This window comes from Vicugna pacos, chromosome 26 (genome assembly GCF_048564905.1).
Source record: "Vicugna pacos chromosome 26, VicPac4, whole genome shotgun sequence".
In the NCBI taxonomy this organism is placed as follows: domain Eukaryota; kingdom Metazoa; phylum Chordata; class Mammalia; order Artiodactyla; family Camelidae; genus Vicugna; species Vicugna pacos.
Genome location: NC_133012.1, coordinates 22,927,928 through 22,946,473, shown reverse-complemented (window position 1 = coordinate 22,946,473; position 18,546 = coordinate 22,927,928).

The window sequence follows — 18,546 nt, the reverse complement described above, 5'->3', positions numbered from 1 at the left end:
TCTGTCTGCTGAGACAGTTGTGGTGAAGTGCTCATTCTGTCTTGGGAGTTTTTGTACACATATTTGCTAATCCAAATCCTGTTCATCTTTTAAGGCTCAGCTGAAACAACGCCTGTATGAAGCTTTGTAATCCATCTAGAAGAGACGCCCCCTCCTTTTCTGCCCATTTTACATTTACCGTCCCTCCTAAGACATTGTCTAGATTATGCCTTAAAATATGGACATTTCTATGCATATCTGTCTCCTAATTTAATCAAGAACTGCGAGGGCAAAAGCTTTGCAAGTTGATTTAACTGAACGTTTCTGAAAGGGAGGGAAAGAAAAAACCCCAAATAGGCAATTAAATGATCACTTAAGCATGCTTTCAAAGTGTTTATAACGGTCTGTGATCGCAGTGAGCATTTGAGAAATTTCAGCAATTTTAATAATATTACAGCTAAGGCCTGTTGACAAACATTTTGAGAAACAGACATACCTATGATTCTTCCCCTATAAGCTTTTAATTCAAAGCTCTGCCTGTAAGAGGAAATAATAAATTTCAGATGTTTATGCACTTCTACTTTAAGCGAAGTCATTGCCTAGTGGTGAGGTGGAAACGTTCATATCATCGAGCCCATACTTTTTCATTTCTCACAAAATAATGATTATGTGATCATTGTGGTGCTCACACAAGGTTATCACCAGTGTGTGCATGGGAGGAAAAAACTGTGCCAAATGGTGACACCGCACACTTGTGGTGAAGACTCGATCCGTGTTTTTAAGTGGTTCTTAAAACAGTGCCACACTTCTTACTTGCTTTTGTACATCAAGTATACGCAGGGTGGGATTATGTAGTCTAGATGAAAGTTGCAACAGGTTTTTCTACACAGGAATAGACTTTGAGTCCATGGACACGGTACAGAAGTGCCCTGGTTTAATTCTCTGAAGGCTAAATTTTAATGCTACCATTGAATTTCCCTACAGCAGTAGAATTTTATTACCACCATTTTTTTTTCCAGAGCCGTATTATATATTTGCAAACATAGAAGTAGGTCTTGGATCTGTTATGTTTCAACGACTTAAAAATAGTAAATTTTCTAAGACCTTAAGAAAACAGCTCTAAATTATGTCAGAAACATTAAATAAAAATCTCATTGAGGTATAAACAGTGATGATTATGGGTCACAATGAAACAAACTGGGTGTATTTACAAGTGCTTCCTCAGCTCAGTTTAAATGTCTCGTGGCTTTTACCCCACTTCATGGCTGTGATGCTGCTCTAAGTGGGTGTTACACAGACGTGATGACTGGACACGAATGTTTCTAGGGCTATTCGATTTAGTTATTGATGAATTTCACACAAGACTACGCCAGTGTCACATCACAAGTGTTAGAAGACTATTGATCACATTCAGAAATGTGCAACTTAAATCTATGACTGTCTTTATTTGTCTCAGAACAGTTTCCTTGGAGAATCTTCAATAAGGATTACTCTGGAGGGAGAACAGGGGGAACTAGGAAGGAGCAGGAAGTGCAGAAATAGGGAGCCCCCGTGTCCTATCTGCAGGGGGCTTTGGGTAACCATTCCATGAGGTGACTGAAAGCCATTCCCTGAAGATGCTCTCAGATGAACATGTTTATAGGCATGACTGTGCAGAGACAGTCGCACCAGATGTAGAAATTTCACACCATCTGACTGAACACAGCCTTATCCCTCAGAGTGTAAATAAACTACCTCAAGATCACTAGCAAATCTGGACCATCCAGATGGCTGAGGCAGGCACTTAATTGATAAGACAAGGAAACAACTATTATTTAGTGGGTTTTCATTTTATTTCATGCCACATTTTTGGATACATGCTTATTGAATAAGCTGGAGTTGGCAGGCAGTGAAATAATAGCATGCTTTCATTCTTATTTCCTCAAACCACTGTCCGTGAATCATGCAGTAGTAGATCTCCCTTGTCCTCCTGGACCATGTTTATGGCAGATCCTGTAGAATTTGTGGTTATTTTAGGTAATAAAAGTCTAATTTTGGGGTATTATAAGGTTCAGTCTTATTTAGATGAAAATGTCAATCTTTCATTCAATTCATTGTTTCTCCTCCTACCACACCTTGAACCTGAGTCACGTCTGGAAACTTGCATAAAGAAAGGTTGCATAGTCACCTTCTTCTGTCTTTTTGTCCTTACTCTTTTCTTCAATAATTGTCCTTTCTTCTTTCTCCTCTAGTCGGGTTCAGAGAGGAAAGTTTCTTATAGATAACAGCAAGGTCATAAATGACAAGTGTATTTGTAGTCTGGCACTGGTGCCCAGCCTTGAAAGAAACCCAGATGTAGCTCTATGTCACAAGGGACTGCTTTGCGGCTGCGTCTTAAACTCCCCCATGGGGACCTCCCGATGCAGCACTTCGTGATGAGGCCAGAACACCAGCAGCTGACCACGTTTATCCCCTTCTACTCCGTGCCGCTGGTGCTGCACCCCAGAGGGGCTCCTCCTGATGGAATCAGCTCACTCATGTCGTCTGATGATAATTCTTTCTTTCTTTTTTTTTTCCTGTGTCCTCATGGACCCAGAAGTACTTGTGCCTCACTTTTCAGTCACTTTTCTTGCTTCCTCTCCTACCTTCTGTTTGTTTCCTCTTTTTCCTCAGCTTCGCTTTATAAAAATGACTAATCTGTAGTCATGCACCCTTGCAGCCCAAACTCTAGGGTCTCTATTTCAGGTTCTCTGGGTGATAGATTTGGGGAAGTTGGAACCATGGCGGGGGAAATACAGAGCATTCTAACAACTCTTTCAGATGGATATGACCCACCTTCCTCTATATGGAAGATTTAGGTGGCTGATAGACAAAGGTGGAAGACCCAGCTTTGAGCCAAACCCTTAGTAAGTCCTGCATAGGTGGTCAAACCTTTTTCGTAATTCTGTAAGGATGTTTATCTCCTGGTGTTCCCAGCTTTGGTCTCCCATTAAAGCTGAGACAACAGGGGTGTCTCCTTAACATCCTGTCACTTATATGCTTCAGTTGTGTGCTGTTTACATGGCAAATGTGGTTTTGTTTGTTTATTGTTTTCGCTTGATATCATGTTATTCTTTACAAAGGCATTGAAGCCTTGAATCAGATTCTCTTTAGTTGGACCATATCTTTAAGGCATTGAGATATAATGACCTTCAATCTAGAATTGTGTGCTGAGTAATCTTTCCAGACTGAGAAGGTTAACACCTCATGTTCGGATTAAAGAATAATAAAGGGCAATTTATCCTCTAACCAAATTTTGTTAAAGTAGCTTGAAAAAAATGAGCCAAGATGTTGTTACACGTGTTTAACAAACATCATATTTATGAAGCAATAATTATATCAAGTTATACACATCTGTGTATATAAGTGGGTAATAATGTCATATAGGTCGTAAGAGGGATATTTACAATTAGAGTGTACTGTCATCCCAGCATTCTCTGAAAGCTTTTTAAATTAATTATACCTTGTGAAATTTCAGGAGTAACCAACAATGAAGCAAAAACTGAGTTTATAATTTCTAATTTAGCAGATAAAAAATGTGATTAAGCCTAATAATTGTAAATTGACTAAATGTCTTAGTAAAGACAGGGAATAGATTTTTTTTAATACCTGGCTATTTACTTTTCACAAGAAATGTGTAAACAAAATTTAAGGACATAAAGCTTAATGATACACACTTTCATAATTGCTATTCAGTCTTATTCAGAAGATCTTAACAAGGTTTTAAAACAAACAAAATACATATAATATATAAAGACTGAGAAGGTAGAAAACTAAATATTGATATTTACAAATAATAAGGTTGCTTATATAGAAAACACACTAGACTCCTCAGACAAATTCAGAAGTAATAAGACTTTAGGTAGGTAGCTGTATGTGAGATCAGTGAAGAAAACCTTTTTTTTTTCTGTATAAATTAGCATAAACAGCAACTATGATAATACTGGCAAACTTTACTGTTTGCTTATTAAGTACCAGACTGTGCTCAGCCCTTCACATGACTGGACTTCAAGCCTCACAACGTCCCTACAAGGCAAGTGCCCCTAACATCTCATTTTCGAGTCTGACCCACTTTTCTATGGAAAATTGGTATATGAATTGGCATTGCAGTTCAGTGAAGAGTAAATGGTATCAGGGCAACTGGTTAGCAATATGAGAAAAAGTGAAATTGGATTTCTCCCTCAAACACATACTCAAAAATGTTTGCAAGTCTAACTCCCTCCCCTCCTTCAGGGATTCGTTCAGATGTCATCTTGGCAGGGATGCCTTTCCCCGACCAACGTTTTAGAAATTGGAACCTGCCCTTCTGTCCTGTAGGCATGATTTCCCTTGTCTCATTCTAAAGGTTTTTCTCTGTAGAACTCATCACCTTCTTTCGTACTGTGCCATTTCCTTCCACATTATGATTATTGCTCTCGGTGTCTCATCTCCTGAAAAGAAACTGCACAAGGACAGAGGTCTAGTCTCTCTCTTACTGATAAATCTCACGTGTCCAGAAGGGTCCCTGGCATATAAAAAGATACTGATTAAATATTCCAACTCAGGATGTATCTCCATCAGGGTGAATCGGTGGACCCGTGAGGTGAGGGAGGACTATACAGTAACTATTACCCTGTTACACATAAACTGATTTGTGTTACTGAAAGAAAAAAATCCTTTAGAAGCCTTGGTAAGTTATAATTCATTCAGTGTGAATAAAACTCTTTACTCAATGAATAAGTATCAAATGAGCTAGGCCCAAATATCATTAATGCACAAATAAAATGTTTACTGTGTATTTTCAAAGTGTATTGGACAAGTTAGATACCGTTTTCCTAAGAGGTTAGAGAATCTACACGCCAAACACTAGACTAGAAGTAAGGAAATCTGGACAACAGATTCGGTGTTCTGTTGACTTACCAGATGATTATAAGCATATATTCTGTATAAACTGAATATGCAACAGATGAATCTGTCTTATTCATTGATGAAACCCAATCTCTTAGAACAGTGCTTGGAAAACAGTAGTCACTCAATGTCTATTTGTTGAAAGAATCATTGTATCAATGGGATAATTATTTATTTTCTCTATTTTAGCTTTATTATCAGAAAATGGAAAAAAATCCCAACTATTCAATATTCATCTTATTAAGTAAGTGGTAGCCATAAAGCAGCATGAATGTTACTATCAGAAGAAGGTCAATGTCTTGGCTGTCTTTCAAATAGTACCATTTTGCACAATTTGATTTTATAATGTTGCTATTTAGGTACATATAGTAAAGGTTGGAAATGTTAGCTCGTTGAAAAGGCTTTTCTTGCAGCATTTTTCATTCCTACTGAATAAATTGACACGGCTACAGGAATTATCTTAGTATATATGTATTCGTGTGAGATGTTAACAATGTCATTTAATTGAAAACATCATTTAGATATGCTTTTTAGGTTTACAGATGGTGTAACTCAGATCGTACTGTCAGATATTCTTTAACTGAATTCTTTAAAATCCTCTGTTAAGTAAAGACCGAAGGAATCTGGGTGTTTATGTCCCTGTATTATTAACAGTATTAGATCCTTCGGGAAATTCTCTCATTGGAGGAACATTGTTCGTTCTGAAAAATCTCTACTTTTCATTCCCCTGAACTAAGTAGTTTGTTAAGAGATTTTTAATCATGCCTGAAAACATAATGTGGTTTTTCCATTCAATAAATTGCCAGTCACAAAACTGTTTCTAAGGAACATCAGAACTTCAGGTAAATACATGTACTAGTGTGTTGGCTGTTTCTTCTCTCGATAAGGTACGTATTACATAGACACTCTTAAAACCACTGCAGATATTAAAGAGAAGGTAACACTCACTACTCCATAAACGGCATTCTCATCATGTATCTTTTTAACTTAGCTCTCATACAAATCATCTTTCACCCAAAGGCCTAATCCTGAAAAGAAGTTAGGTTAGTGCTAAAAAAAAAAAAAAAAAGAAGAAGCTTTAATGAAGTAAAATATCAATAAAAATGAAGCTCTTTTACTGTGTTCTCCATACAGGACAACTTAATCAGAATTTGTCAGTGATGAAAGTTAGAACATTTTAATAAAGCTGTCTCTCTCTCTCTCTCTCTCTCTCAGCATTTTAATATCCCCTCTACTTTTAGTTCCAAGCCATGAAGTCAGTTGTAAACAAAAGTTTCTTCTCTTCTTTGAGTATTTCTTTCCAGTCTTGAAATTCTGTCTTTTCCTTTTTCAAAGATTTGTTTTCTGTCCAGTTACAACAAATATTACTGTTACCACAGACAGATTAATTATAACTTTTAGCAATGTAACCATGTACCTCAACTAAATGAATATATAAATATGTGTGCATAGAAATGTAGAGAGATCTCGTATGGAGTGAGGAAGGACGAGGAGCTCCTCTCTGCAGGGGGACAGCTCACCGTCTCTTAAGTTACTGGTACCTACAGTTCCTATGTGTAGACCTGGGCCATCCCTGAAATGTGCAAATCCTCATGTTTTGCAGTATGAAAGTCCTGTTACAAAATAATAAGTATTAATAACTTATTTAACTTAATTGTGTATTACAGTATAAAATTAGAGTACACATATCTTAAAAGAACCAAAAACAATGTTAGTGTAATAAGTTTGCTGTATTCACATAAAGTTATACTATTTATAAATTATTTTCCTATGGGGGAAGAATTCTCTTAGATTTTATGTAAGAGAATGTGAAAATAAAGTTTAAATATTTATTATGTGGTCAAATAGAAAAAGTTCAAAAGCTAAGAAGTAGAAGAACGAAATCCTAGTCTTATCCAAAACAGTGATTTAGGAATATAGGTGCTCATATCCCATACTTATCATTAAAATATTTTAAAATATTAAATAAGTCTGTCATTTCTACATGTTGAGATCTGTAATTCTGTCGACAATAGGAATCAGTAGAATGATACTATTTTCCAAAAAAGAATGGAGTGTACTAATTGAATATTCAGTTTGTATATTACACACGTTTAGGTATTCACTGATATCTGAGGACATTTTTCCCATGGCAGTATTTCTTCTATAATAATATCCTTCATGTGGGCAATAATTACCTCCGTGTTGATATTCAGAGAACTGGATTTGGAAGCGAACTCAAGACAGGTGCCAAGACGGGGACTGAGAAAGCAAGGTAAGAGAAGTTAAAGGAAATCAAAGACACCCTCACTCGTAGTCTGAAAATTGACTGCAGCTCTGACTGCAGTGTGTTAGCACATGGGGGGGAAAAGCATTCAAATCCACAAACTGTCTTGCTCATTCTAGGCGAATAGTACTTTATTATTTTAAGAAAGCTTTACCTGGATATGCATTATTTATTGTATGAAAATCAATAATGTAAGAGATATTTCGCCAAATATCACATTGAGCCATCAAGGGCCATGCTAGGCTCTGCCAGAAAGATTATCAAAACATAACACGCCCACGAGAGATGGATTATGAAAGTTGTCCATTTTTAGGGATGCTCGTATGGTGAGGACTCCTATCCAGTCTTTGGATGGATTATGAAACTTGCCTTTTTTAGGGTCACTAATGTGGTGAAGTCTCCTACTCAGTCTTGGAGGATGAACCCTTTTTTTGAAATCTATTTAGTATGATGCACTGTACTAAGTGTCAGAAACACGCAAGAAAATATATGTACTCTAAACTGTTAAATCAGGATAGAAAACAGTGGAATCAAGCAGATGATTGCAATACTGTGTGATGAGTTATTTGAGGGTAGATGCTATGGAAACAGATATGCGTGCCTGTGTGGGGTGTGTGGAGGAAGGGAGGTCAACAAAGACTTCTCGGTTCAGATGACTTCTGAGATAAGTGTGCAAGGGGGTAGGAATCGGACCACGTGCAAATGAAGCAGCATAACCGTCAAGGCATAAACGTGAGGGAGGATGCAGTGTGAATTTCACACATAGGATTGGCAGGCATGGGGAGTCCTGAGAGGTGACACCAAAATAAAGCTAAGCTAAATAGTTTGTAATTTAGCTTGAAGCCTGTGGAATACTGCAGAATTTTTTTTACAATAAGGGAGTAAGTAGATTTTGGAGAAATTATTAATGGTTAGAGAAGAGTAAAAACCCCACATTTTGGCCAAGGGCTTAGATGGAGGGTGAGGGGCAAAGGAGAGAATGAATTAAGACTTCTATTCTAAATCTGAGTAAGTATTTCTCACAGGAAATGATATGTCATGGAACAAAGGGGCTACAATTGGGGGAAAGAAAAGAAAATAAGATTTTTTTTAAATCAGTTTAAAAAAGGGTTGTCAAAGTAGCAGAGATCTTCAAAAGAAAGAAAAATCGTTCAGGTAAGATTGTAGGAAATTGCTCTGTGTGTTTGTGTGTGTGTGTTTTAATTTTTTTCCCCCCCAAAGTAGGATGCTAAAGATACAGATACTGGGCTTAGTGTAGTCCTGGGTGGTGATGAGAGACTCAAGGATGGAGGCGGGAGATGAAGTGGAGGAAGAGAGAAGGGAAGGAAACAGTGGCACCGTGAGCTGTTGTGTATTTGAATTACCTTCATAGATGTTAACCTTACCTGGAGTGACAGTCTGTTATCTTCCACTTTCACAGATAGTCCAAGACATTCCTTCTGAATATTTATATCATATTCAGTTATTTATTCATCAAGCATTAGCAGATGCTAACGCACAAAGTGGTTCCAAGAATATTTCGTGAAGAAGTTCAGTACATAGGAAAATTGGTTTCAAGGCTAAATATAGCAAAAGCAACACCAGCACGGTTGCCCTGGTAGCGCACAGATCTCAGACAGGCTGAAAGTTCTGTAATAGTTTGAATCTTTATTTCTGTAAGTATGACCCAGTGGAGGTCAAAAGTGAAACTGAGGGATCTAATGTGTGATTAGAAAGAAGTGTCCCCAGTGTGTGCCTGAGAAGCAAATCGGGCTGTTCTACTAAACGATCTTCTTATCTGAAGACACTGTAGACTCATGTTCAGAATCAAGCCGTCTTCCTTTTCTCTAAATCAGCATTTGAAAAAAAAATCTTGTTCATTATATAAAAGTGGAGAAAGCAACTTGCTTTCTTTTATATCCAAACGTACATCACTGGAGGAAGAGAAATTCTGTAGAATAGGTGAAAAAATCAAGAGTAAAAGGCAAAACTTGATGAGTCCCAGCCTTGTCAGTGATTAAACCAGCAGTGTGGATGCACTGTCACTCCAGTCTGTAGTCTACAGCAATTCACCATCACAAGGGCTTGGCCATTCGCAGCTTGAAATTGACCAGATAAATATCACTGTGTGATCTGTAATTTTTCCATCTGTGATTGAAGGCTCAATGGCAGGCTACATGTAGTCGTACAGATGGGGTCCCCCAGTTGTAAGTGTTGAAAATGCTTTGTTAAAGTTACTTCTCACAAAGTAATGATCATCATTGCCTTGCCTTAACCTTTTTAAACACTTGCTTCTTTCTGAGTCAAAAATATCATGTTAAACTTAGGAAAAATAGGAAAAGAAGGATTTACTGGACAGAAATCAAGAATTTCCTTTTAGAGAGAGTATAATGAACACACCCATGTGTGTACACATATACACATACGTATGTAATGAATTAAATGAATGTCTGTATATAGGAACACTTCTCTACTAATCTACGTAGACATCTATATAGTTATAAAATTACAGAGATACCCATCAACATTTATTTAATTATATTGCCCTTTCTATTAAAGCAGGGATCAAATTAGGCCAAAAGTCTAAATCAAAATAGTTCTGTTCTGTGCATATATATAACGTACTATTGAGGTTTCCTTTTAAATGTGAATTAAGCTTTGTAAATTCTCAGTTACTTAATTTGCTAAAACATTCATCTTAATGTCTCTCAGTCACAAAATAAATGCATGTTTAATATTTGCATAACTGCTAAAGTAGGTAGAGGGGAAATTCTGTTTTAAGAGTCTAACATTGAAAAATATACTTTTGATTTCATTAACATAAGTGGAATATTGACATTATATAAATCAAAAAAAAAAAGAAAGAAAATGTAGTTGACTTTTCTTGTTATTTTAAGAAAGATACTACAAGCCAGCTCAGTGGAGGGGTGGTACCCAGGCACAATGATTGATGCTCATTGTTAAATGTCCTCAACAGAACATGGCCTTCGTTTGGGTCAAACCACTGAGCACTTATGTGAGACTGTGAATACATTCTATTGCATCAGAGTGACCGTGGCTTTTCTACTAGGTAATTTTTTTTACACAAACTTCTTAGTTAAATTTTAAGTGTTCATTTATGCATCCATTCAACTTGAAGCACTCACTGAGAAACATTTTAATATATTCTTACACAGATGTAATGTATGTTATTATTTATGATATGAAATATAATTTTAGGTTTATAAAAATATACATGCAAATAATTAGTATATTTGTTTTCTAACATTGTGACATCTAATTTGAAAGTTTAATAGAAGTCATTTATTTGTAAATACCCTCAGAATAAAAGAGGTTAGTTGCTGATCGTTAAAATACATTGTCAGAGATATGAAAAAACCACAAATGTAATACTCATTGTTTAAAAACAACAACCAAAAATATGATGATGACCATGTGTCTCCCATAAATATTTTCTAATGACTTAAGATCCACACTTAAGTTACATAGAACAAGCTGTGCTTTCAAAGGAACATTTATGTTTTATTTTTCACTTATACAGTGGAATAATATTTACGTAACTTTCTTTTACAATAAGAATTAGTAACACAATTCAAAATGTTTGAATGGATTTAAATCTACTGGACAAAGAAACGTAGTACTTTGTCACTGATAGGTTCCTGTACTGGAAAATAATATTATCTTACTAGTTCACCCCATTACTTTTCATGTAAGATACACTCAGTGTAACATGATTTCCAAAAAAATAGTTTAAACGTTTCCATTAGTGGAGGTACTAGCAGGAATAGCTATCACGTACGGAGGGTTTCTCTCACAGTGACTTAAGCATGTAGTTACTGTGTCTGCCCCTGTTGGAGGAAAACGTGACACAGATAGATTGAATGATTTAACTAACAAATCAACTGAAATTCCACAGCTAGTGATATTGTATGTACAGTTTTTATATACTGTTAAGTAACTTTTGTTCAGATGATCAATAAGTTAGTGTAAACAGCAAGCACGTTTCTTCAGTTAGTGGAAACAGTGAGGACAGGTGGAGCAAGGAGCGTGTGGACCTCATAATGTTTAGTTAAAAGCAGAAATGTTTTCCTGAAATGTTTATAAAGGAGAACTACAGCTCCAGGATGCCGTTTTGCTGTTAGACCAATTGGAAACAAATCGAAAGTACAGTAGAAGCCTGGGTTTCTTTGTATCTCTGTAGCCTGTTGATTTCTCTAGCAGCTCAATTCTCTGTCTCCCTGGATCCTGGTATTTCCGTAAGGTGGTAATTGACATTCTTAACCTGAGATTGAAGAATTTCTTCTGTACTCAGATGTCATTATTTGAATTTCAAGACCCTTTAGAAGAGGAAGGATGGAGATGACCTGTGTAATAGTGAAGTTATCTTTAGTTTTTAGAAACATAATTTTAGAGTAGTGATTTTTAAAAAATGAAGAATTCCTGTTGGTATGCCAAAGGCATTTGGCCTGTTTATACGCTATGCTGATAAAGTAAGCTGGTAAATGAAGCCATCACTTTAAACTAACAAAATAGCTGTGTAAGCACATGACAATTATATGTGGGAGGTACATCTTCCTACACTCAGGCCAATATATCAACCAAAAAAAAGACTGAAAAAAATAATAAAATATGAGATAAGAAATAGTTCATCCGCAATATATTTATATTACTTGTATGAAATATGTTATATATAGAAACAGAATATCTCAAATATTATATGTACATATGTCTATATTGCATGAATAAAAGATAAGGTTTCTAAAATTAAGTTCTATTTATTTCAGGGCCAGACTTAAATTATGGGAGAAAATAGGTTTCCATATATGATGTGATACCAGAGATACTTGAAATTCCCAGCGTTTCCCCAGATACTTACATAGTCACTGAGTGATGCAAGATGGTTTGTAGGCGCTGTGTTCTTCTGTCTTAAGAATTGGAAGGCTCTTAAATGCAGATAAGTGATGCCAAACATGTTGCCATTAGTGACAGGCTGTAGTTTAGCATGAGTGATCATATTTGGGGAAACAGCTTTTTCTGCCCCTTTGGAGCATAAAGTTAAGCACACCAGGGCACCAGAGAAACACTAAACATCTGATGCTGCCGAATATGCCCAAATAACAGCCTTGTGTACATCACAGTTTTAGCAAGGGTCAGCCCTGGTTAAGTTGAATGAATTGATCATTTAGTTGTTATGTCAACTGGTGTGATTAAGGATTCGAATCATTTCAAATGTAGATTTTTAGTGTGAAACTCTTCATGATAGATACATGTTGATGACGATGCTGCTGTTGATTTTCATTAAATTTACTAATTTTTAAATTCTGTCACAGGTGTGATTGTGTGTTTTGTCTAAGTCACAGATATCTTAGTTGTGTTTTGTGCTGATTCCTGTAATACTTCATTATGCATCTATGATTTTTCAGGGGAAAAATGCATATCACTTGGAACTTATGGATTAACTACTGGCTGTGAGCCGAGAGAAAGAAAATAGAGTCATAAATAATTATAGTCATGACTCACATCATGATTATTAAGAAAATTAGAAAGTATTGCTAACTATAAAAACCCATTAACTATGTGTCATGTAAAATAAAAACCATGTCGGTCTGGAGAAAAATTTTGGTGCATTTGTTTTATATTAGAATTACCTTTGCCTTGTTTCCTAGGCAACCGTGAATGTTTCCTATCGATAGAATAGCATTCCCCAAAATGAAGTCGATGGAGTGATGGGGAACTCTAGGTAAGAAAGAAATGGAAAAAACTGTGGGGCGGTCACTCCGTGAAAGCCTTTGGGTCACAGCCAGGCAGGAGGCCCCTGAGGCCCTGTGTGCTCAGGAAACACTGGCCGTCTTTCCTGCCCGGTTTGAAGATTCTCAGAAGGCTTGCAGCACTAAAACCAACATCACTGTGTTTAACCCAGTGCTTCCCAAACTTACTTGATGTTGGTAATTCTTTTCGAATTAACATGCGTTCTTTTCCATGGAATATATTATGGGAAAAGGTGTAATAGAGTTAACTCCACAACAGACGACTTAAATTTGCTCCTAATACCAATTACTTTTTTTTCTTTTTGCAAGTACTTCATTTCCTATTTCAATCTCATCTTTATAAGAGGCACTCATTTGCTGACTTTGCAAAATCTTCGACAAAATGAGTAATGCTAGATTTCTGACCATCAGTCATACCTACAAAGCAGAGTGGGGTTTTTATACTATATCCTAGAGCCTGTGATCAAATATCACTTACATCCTTCTATATTGGCTGACACTTTGAACAGTCACTCATTTTTTTTTTAAGTTTTCCTTCCCCTTTGGTGTTGCTTTATTAACTTCTGTGTGCCCATATTGCAAATTTTTTACCTGCCAATCCTCACACAAACCCTGCAAGGCAGGGTATTTATTATTTTACTTTGCCAAAGATGAGAAAACTAAGTTAAGTAATTTAATTTGCCCATGATCACTGAGAGGCAGATTCAGGATATGAACATGAGCGTGTTTCGCCAGCCACAGAGATGTCGCTTGCAAACCCCATTCACGCTGTAGGCTGGGATCCAGGAGCCCTGGGGCACAGACTACGGTTCAGATTTCAACTCAGGTTCTCATGCTTAACTTTTAGGCTATGAACTTTTCCAGGGAGGAGATGCTGTTCAGTTTAACGTTGCTATTATCTCTAATAGTGGGTTTTGTTCTTAGGAGATGCTTGATAAATGCTGCATTAAATGGACCATTTTGATCCTTATGTATTTAGTGGAAAATTACAGTATTATTTTAATGGGAAAGTGTGCTCAGATTTAATACATCCAACTTAGAAATATATGCAGGCTGGGAAATAACTATCACACTAGTATATGTTTCTTACACTTGACTGTCATTTACAGAAATTTATATTTGATATTGTGAATAAGTGTGTTGTAGGCTGAGGAGGTAGACTGATCAATCTGGAAACATCACAGAAAAATAGAGTCTGGTGTCTGTAGAATGTTTTTTTTTTTTAATTTGGTCTAGATATGTAAATGGCAAAAGTTTACAATTAAAAAAATTCTTAGGCTCTTGTATCAGAGACAGGAGACTCAGAGTCTCAGGCTGTTTGGCTTCCTGCATAGGAGGCATTTGAGATACATAGATAGTAATTCTTCTCTGGGAAGTTTTGTTTAATAGAGTTCACTGTCTTTTTGTATAGTGTGCCTGATGAGGTTATTAAATAATTTAAAAAGATTATGTTATCACTGAGAAACTAATGTTCTCACGGAGATAGACTGAAATCCACACAATAGTTTACTAACAATACAGAAATATTTAATCATCCTTTTATTTGCCCTGAGGACTTAAAAATAAGAAGATTATTTGAATTGTGAAATGACTTATTGAAAAGGCTATTCTAAGGGAAAGAAAGAGTGAGACTAATTTCTGACTTGTGTTTGCTGGTGAGAGGGTGGAATGGGAACACATTTTCAGAAAAGTGATGTGATGGATGTGGGAATGTTTCCATTCGGAGATGTGTGTCCGTTTCCTAGGGCCACAGATACTACAGAGTACCTCAAAGTGGGTGACTTCAAACAACAGAAATGTATTGCCTCATAGTTCTGGGGCCCACAACTGTGTCTCTGTCTCTACATGGCATTTTCTTCTTCTTATACGGACACCAGTCTCACTGGGTTAGGGCCCACCCTAACAAGCCCATCCTAACTTGACAACATTTACAAAGACCCTTTTTCCAAATAAGGTCACGCTCACAGGCATCAGTGGTTGGGCACTCAACATATCTTTTTGGAGGACACGATTCAACCCATCACAGTGCGTATCTACTAAAAAATAAATGAATACACACATGATTTAAGAATGAAAGATGGCGTCTACTTATCATCTGAGTCACTATAAGGGGGTTGAAAGGTTAGGCTGAGGAACTTGGTGTGCCTGAAGCTTAAAAAACAATACATTATTAGTGCAAAATAGATATTTTTGACTTTTTCTTTTACACATGAAGAGGAAAACACACATAAATAGTACTTCTAAAGGAAATGAAATTTTACCAAATTGGAAGTTTTAAAAGACCGTAGTGCCACCACCACGTGTCCATCAGTTTTTGGAAACATTGGATACGATTTGGTAACAGGCAGCAGGTGTAGACAAGTCTTAGCCAGTAGATTACAGGCAACCATTCCCTGAAAGTAGCATTTAAGATGTAGGAGTTTCTTGTCTTCATGCTCTGATTCCAGGAACGTGCGTTCCACATTGAAATACCCTACCTCAAATTTGGCATTAGAATGAGTGTATAAGTGTGTTTTTTCCTTAGAGGAAATTTACAGCTTTATTCTGAGAGACGGTAGCCTTTGCTCCTTAGAATGATGCATGGTAGATGTGGTACATCTCAACAGAAGAGTTAGAAGGTATGCCTGTGTCCATGAAGACAAGTGTGGCTGCATCGTATTCACCTCATGTACTATATTGCAGAATACAGTTTAGATAACAACGTCTTATAAACTCTTAAATTCACTTCTAAAATGATGCCATGCATCTTTCCAAAGCGTCCTGATAGGAAAATAAAGTAGAGTTTCAGAGTTACAGGTTTCTGGTGAAAAGATGAGTTTCTGGTAACAAACAGAAGCCAAGTTGGACCCATCTAAGGCAAACATCACTTGTTGGAAGTACTCTGGTGGGCTCATGAGCAGACTTAGGAATAGTAGGACCCAAAGCTAGAACCCAAGTTCTGCAAGAAATAAAGAAGCAGCATGTCAGTTTCTGGAAATCTGAATAACCCAGTCAGAGACTAACACTGCTGCCTCTACAATCACCATTTGCCTTAGAATAAATGTTCTTCTACTCTATCCTTTGTCCATGAGCACTGCTTAAAATCCAGAGGTCCAGTTGAGAGCATTAATTTGACAAGCTGAGGTCACATCCACATGCCACATCATGAGGAAATCTGGCCCCCGTGTCTCCCGTAGTGGAAAGGGGTTCTAGGAACAACTGTTTCATCTAGACTACACCCAGGATAGTTACCACCCTGAGAAAATTTGGGGTTGTATTAGGAAGGGAAGTAGATGCTAGGCATCCACTGTGTACCGAGAGTAGTGATATCAGGATGGTTAATAATTTCAGTAGTTAAATGATTTTATAGGAAGATAATCCTGTTAAAATGTGAACCAGTTGTCTGTGTAAGTCATGTAAAGCAGAGCTGCCCTAATTTGCAACTTCATGAGAAATACATTGCGATGAGCAGATTGTATTCTGCTGATCCTCACGGGAGGTAAACAGGATAAATTGTTGCCAAATCTTCTCATTGTATAAAGTCTTTTTTTCTTTGTAAGATTTATGTTCTTTGTCCTATCTCTGTGTGTCTTCCAAACCCCATTCTCCCATCTCATGGTTTTTCTTACCCTCATTCATCACCTTTGCCTTTTTGTTGCTATATCTTCTTTTTTTCAGAGAAATGAAGAAAGACATGTAATTTACTATATAAACTTGTAACTTCATTTTTTTCTTCTGAAAACTATTTCCCTAAATGTTACATGAGACGTGAATATTACACCTCTTTTATTCGACAATCCTTTGTTTCGAGAAACAAAAACCCATCAAATAAACTCAAGTAGAAGAGACTTAACTTTGAGTCACTTGGCAACAGATAACATCATGAGATGCCACAGGATAGGACCTACCGAGGGGAATCTTGGAAACTGAATGAGATGCTGCCAGGAAGTAATCCTGTTCTCCATCTCTCAGGACTTCCTCCACCTGGTTTCTCATCTTCTCTGCTTCGGTCTGTCTCCGCTTTCATTCTACTTTTGCTTCTTGGTCAACCCTGAATCAAAGAGCCCTTGAAGGTCCAGTGCATTCTATAGGTTAGCTACAACTTTCTTTCTTGTTCAAAGAGCAAGAACTAATTCATATGAAGTACAGAAGCACATCAGTTCTCACTTCTTTTGTTCAAATCTTTAATCTGTCTTCTTGGCTTCTTCCTATAAAATTACTAAGAATTTCTGAATGCTAAAGGAATAAAAACATAATTTTTTTCCAGAACTTCTGTTGATCCCCAAAGAGATCCCTGTCTTTCCTGCCAACTTCTCAGGTTACATCCACTCTCTCTACTTCCTTATACTTCTTCACTCTGTAATTCTTGAAACCCCTTTCTAATAATTACATCTCCCCTTGCCCTTATTCTTCTTAATATTCAAGTAGCTCTGGATGCCATCAATGGCCAGTTGTTTCTTAAAACTCTCTTACGTCGAGCCTTTGGGTGCAGGAGAAAGAGATGGACTTGGGTTCAGATTTTAATTGTACAACTTCCTGACTGTCCTCAGTGTCAGACTGTCACATTGGGTTCCTGATGCTTCTCTCTTAGAGTAATTTTGAGAATTAAATGAGAAAGCAACTGTGAAGCACTTTCTACATACATTAGAGGATGTGTAATCTTAGCTTCCTTCCTCTTTGTTTCCTTTTCTAAAGTATGTGCTCCAAATAACACCGACTGAGAACAGTACCAAATGGAATAAGTGCAGGAGTATGTGGTCCGTAAAGGAGACTAACAGAAGATGAGACGACGTTCGTCAAAAGAAGGTTACTTTCCCAAAGGGGAAATATTGTGGATACAAAATAAATAGTTTTTATTTAATGTAATGTATATGCCAGTATGTGTGTGTGTGTGTGTGTGTGTGTGTATACCAGTGGATAAAATTATGACTGCTAGCTTAAACACTTTTATTAAGAGTAAACTAATACTTAGGTTATCGATGTCCATGGTTTTACAAGACAAGATTGCTGTCTAGTCACCAATCATTACTTCTCTGTTTTAAATCACAATTTACTCCTGACCTGCCCTCCTACCCTCGCATAATCATTACCATCATGTTCTCCAAGGAATTTCTTAAACACTGTATTTTTTCCCAGACACCTCTCTGTATCCCTCTCAGTAGAAGGGAAACCATTTTCCTCTGCTTCCCCAGAGTGTTCTTCTCTTATGTTATCTTTGCTATTGCTAATATGTGTCACTTTCCTTTGTTTTGTTTTAACTCATCTTATTCAGAGAATTCTATATGTGAGGATTGGAAGGGGCCCTTGAGTTTGGTGTCGAGTGTAAAATGAGTCCAGAGTCCTTCTCTAACTCTCAAGGGCTCTGCAGACTTATCAAAGTACAACACCAGTCTACTCATTAGATGTTGTAGGTATAAAATGGACTTAATGTCAACCTTATAGAGTCTTATAAAGGATGAAGATAATTCCTGTAAACTAACTAATGTAGTCCCCGGTCTATGATAGTTACCGTGCCATCGGTGACTTTTAACTGTAAGAATCTTGATTTCAGTCATTGTACCGACGTTTTTCTTTTTTTCTGTGAAGTGCTGATATAATGAGTGCCTTTCAGTTAACCTGTCATTGAAGAAAGGGAGCGTTAGAAAGATGAGCTGACAGCTGGGCTGTAGT